Genomic DNA, 4,676 nt, shown 5'->3' with positions numbered 1-4,676 from the left:
ATGGAGTCTGCTTCTCCTCCACTGTTGGTCACCACAAACATCCATTTTGGAGTTGATTCAAAACATTTAATCAGGACTTTATTGCGCCGACTTAAAGGGTTTAATTGTCACATTCACCGCGGCACGAGGTGCGTTCAGGGGCTGCGTGGAATTGTCGCACTTACTCCCCTCGCCCGGGGAGTAATTCAGTGTAGAACCGCCACTGAGTGAGTATATGTGCTGGTGAGTCTGATGATGATGATGAACAGCTGGGCATGGAGAAGGCTGGAGAAAAGGCTGATGGGAGTTGGAGTGAGGATGAGAAGCTGGTTAAAACTCAGGAGAGGGCTCCCTCTGATGGCAGGCGGAGGACATGGCTGAGTGAGTCCTGACAGTAACACATGAGCTAAAAGGAGCATGATGAAGACTAAGTCTTATAATTAATGCCCCTTAAACAAAACACTACACAACTTTGGCCATCCAGATCACATCCATCTATATAATTACTTACATGTTTTTAAAACAACTTATCATTTTCAAATACTACTTTTTAATAGTCTTTTTAACAGAATTGTTTGTGAAGTTTTTATTTCAATGATTAAAGAATTCCAGTTTTATTCCAGAAAACACAAAACCTCTCTGTCTTAATGTAGTCTATGCAAAAGGTAAATAAAAATTCCCCTTTCTTCAATTATTATAATCAGTAATTAATCTAAATTTACCACAGATATGCTCTGCAAGCAATCTGTTTTTAATCTTCCACAGCGTCATATCTATACTTAACTGAACAAGATCTGGAAATTTGAGGTTTTACTAAAAAGTTAATGGGTATGGGTAATTCCACATTTATCTCTTTAGAAATATTGTTTTTTTGATGTGTCTCATCATAACAATGGATAAAATGAGACAATGGTGGTGCTGTAATTTCAAAATTTTCCCAGACTCCAATAAGATGTCTTTACCGATAAAGCGGAGCCAAAGACAATTCCAGGTGGTTTTGTTCTAATTTCTGTTTTGCAATAAAATGATCTAAAGTTTTTTCATTCTTCCCTGGATTTATCTCCAAAACATCCAGCACGTGCTGTTCCAGTGATGAGCTCCCCGTTTCCCTCCCTTACCGTACAGATCTACGTCTCCTTCTCCCACCAACAGTGGTCCAGTTTCCACCAGCACCCTCAGGTCAACTGCTTGGTGGTGTTAACACCAGGCCTAACTGATTCAGTATACAAATTCTGTTAGTGATGTTCAAAATTAATTTAGCTCTTCTTGACACGACCCTCTGCTTTTACCAGACTTGGAACCAGTTGTACTTTTTTCAGACTTTTGTTTTCTAAGGGAAAAAAATCCTGATGTAATCTTTAGAAACTGACATTAAACCATGAAGACAGACAATGGGGGATGAAAATATGCATTGTTAGTCACTTTTGTTTTTATGGTGGTGCAAAACTATTTTTGTTTAAATTCAGTTCAAAAGTTCTTAGAAAGAAGAGATAATTTATAATTAATACATTTATCTAAGTTATATATTTAAAATATATAATTTATTTAAAAATCTTTAATTATATTTATAAAGAATCCATGTTAATAATTTTCCCTCCCAAAATAAAAACAAACCTAAAGAAGTTTTCAGTCCTTATCTATATCATTAAGTTTTTTAGAAATAGACTGATAAAAAACAAGGCTCCGACAGTTCGTGTCCATCCTTGCAGTATTTTGTGCAAATCTTCTGCATTTTGAAGTTAATGTTGGAATTGGAACAATTTCATTCCTTGTGTCTCAGTGAAATCTGATTAACTCACTCCAACAAACCACTGCTGCTGACCAGGGGCCCGTTCCAAGAATCAGGTTCAACAAATTTAGAGTTCAAACCTGAACTTAGAGTCACTGGACTCAAAATTCCCAAACTTAGGGTTTTCGGTTCCAGAACAGCTGAAAATGTTTGATTCAATCAACTTGAAGTTGCCAGAACCAGAATCAGGTGTGAGCGTCGCGACCATAAAAAGCCCTGATCAATGGAGCAAAGACAGCACGATTCACCATGGCAACGGGAACAAACGCCCGAGTTTTGTACTTCCGGTGACAGAAATTGATAAGTTCCTTCAAGCATATGCCGGGAGATAGGAGAACATTTTTATCAAGAAAAGCAACACAGCTGCAGCGGTAGAACAGAGAGAAAATATCTGCAGTTATTTGAATGATTCCAAATAATGAATAAATAATGTCAGGAAGGTTATTTTGTCTCTTGTTAAGGAATGGTTTTAGATCTGTTACTTATTTAACCAGTAATCACTGTAATTGCATGAATGACCAGTTTGGTGACCCCACCCCCCCACACACACGGATATCACTGCACGCTAAAAAGAAACTGTAGCTGCCTGGCATATGTTAAAAAACTATTTATTTAATTTTAATTCTCAAGACTTAAAAAAATATTCGCCGAATTCTTTTTTTAAGCATAAAAGAAATTTCCACTGTCGGGAATCGAACTCGCAAACTTCGCAATGGGAAGCAGCGTTACTGACAACTGAGCTAATGTTCAATGCAAGTACTGGACGGGAGATAAGTTTAAAACCTTTCCCGGTGTTTGACATTCAATATTTTCTATTGTTAAGGGTTTAAAATAAGGAAAAGAAAACTGTATTTTTTAATAGCGAGTCCCTGGAAAAACTCACTATTTATAATATCGCTGAAATAAAAATGAATTGGGAAACTGCAGTCAGTCGACTCGTGTCCTCCAAATCCTCTACCGACGTAAATAACATTTCCTCTGGATTAATCCAGCCTCCTCTCTACATGATCCTCTATGAATAAACATGTCATTCTGGTTTCTGCGTGGTGAAAAAGTGACATCTCTAATGTGAATGTTCTCTAAATGTTAATGAGGAACTCATATTTGAACATCCTTCACTTTAAAAAGGGGCGGAGACCACAGAGAACTCTAAGTTTCCTGAAGAAAACCTGCTACCGACCAGGTTTCGTTCACAGACTTAGTTACCATAGTGATTGATTCTGAGTTCAGCTTAACCCGCTTCTTGGAACGGGCTTGGTTTCGCCCACTTTCCCAGGTTTGAGTTATCTCTCTTTCTGGAACCGAAAACTCACAAGTTTTGCTGAATTTGGAGTTCACGAACTCAGAGTTCCAACAAAACCTGCTTCTTGGAACGGGCCTCATGAAGACTTCTGCAAAAAAGATCAACTATAAACTTCATCACAGCAGCTTCCCCAAAGAAAACCAGTTAGACTTGTAGTTCCTCATTATGTCTCTCTTGAAGGTCAGCGTCAACTGGTGACAGTCCGCCCTGGGGCTTTAGCAAATATGAGAAATATGATTTTTATAATTTTGGTTTTATTTAAAGCTTTGATAGCACAAAGAAAAAGACAAATCAACAGCAGGAAAAGCAAAGTTCCCTTCTACTTAATCCTATTGTTGTGGTCATATTTGAATACCTGAAAAGCAGCGAGTTTGACAGAATGCATTTCAATAAAGTCAGTTTTAGATGCTCAGGTCAAATCAAACTTAAACACCTTATTTATTTAGAACTCAACTTATTTGAATGAGTCATAAGAAGTGATACCTGGGGCCCGTTTCAAGAAGCAGGTTCAACAAATTTAGAGTTGAAACCTGAACTCAGAGTTCGTGGACTCAAAATTCTCAAACTCGGGGTTTTCGGTTTCAGAACAGCTGAAAATGTTTGATTCAATCAACTTGAAGTTGTTAGAACTAGAATCATGTGTGAGCGTCGTGACCATTAAAAGCCCTGATCAATGGAGCAAAGACAGCACGATTCACCATGGCAACGGGAACAAACGCCTGAGATTCGTACTTCCAGCGACGGAAATTGACACGCATGAGAGAGAAACCGAGAGAGAAAATTTCTGCATAGTTAATGCGAACGACTACATTTGAATCATTTCAAATGATGAATAAATAATAATGTCTGGAAGGTTATTTTGTCACTTGTTAAGTAAGGAATAATTTTTGATCTGTTAATAATTTAATCAGTAATCTCTGTAATCGCATGAATGACCGTTTTCCTTAACCCCCCACCCCACCCACCACACGAATGTCATTGTACGCTAAAAAGAAACACTATACAATCCTGGAAAATGTTAAAACAAGCATTAATTTATTTTTTCTATTATCAAGACTTAAGAAATATTCGCTGAATACTTTTTTTTTCAGCATAAAAATGTTGTCTATTGCACAGACTCAAACTTGGGTCTCCACACCGCAAGGCAGCGTAGCTAACAACTTAGCCATTGTTCGGAACAGTGTAATCAGCGCGGTAGATGATTTCACACGCCTTTCCAGTGTTTGTAATTGAATTTCCATTGTTAAGGGTTTAAAATGAGGAAAAGAAATCCCTGTATTAGCGAGTCCCTAAAAAACTCACTATTTATAGTATCACTCATATAAAAATGAATCGGGGAAACTCCAGTCAGTCGACTCGTGTCCTCCAAATCCTCTACCGACGTAAATAACATTTCCTCTGGATTAACCAGCCTCCTCTCTACGTGATCCTCTATGAATGAACATGTCATTCTGGTTTCTGAGTGGTGGAAACGTGACGTCTCTAATGTGAATGTTCTCTAAATGTTAATGAGGAACTCATATTTGAACATCCTTCACTTTAAAAAGGGGCTTAGACTGCAGAGAACTCTAAGTTTCCTGAAGAAAACCTGCTCCAGACCAGGTT

Source organism: Oryzias melastigma, linkage group LG12 (genome assembly GCF_002922805.2).
Source record: "Oryzias melastigma strain HK-1 linkage group LG12, ASM292280v2, whole genome shotgun sequence".
Taxonomy (NCBI): domain Eukaryota; kingdom Metazoa; phylum Chordata; class Actinopteri; order Beloniformes; family Adrianichthyidae; genus Oryzias; species Oryzias melastigma.
Note: the sequence above shows the minus strand (reverse complement) of the source record.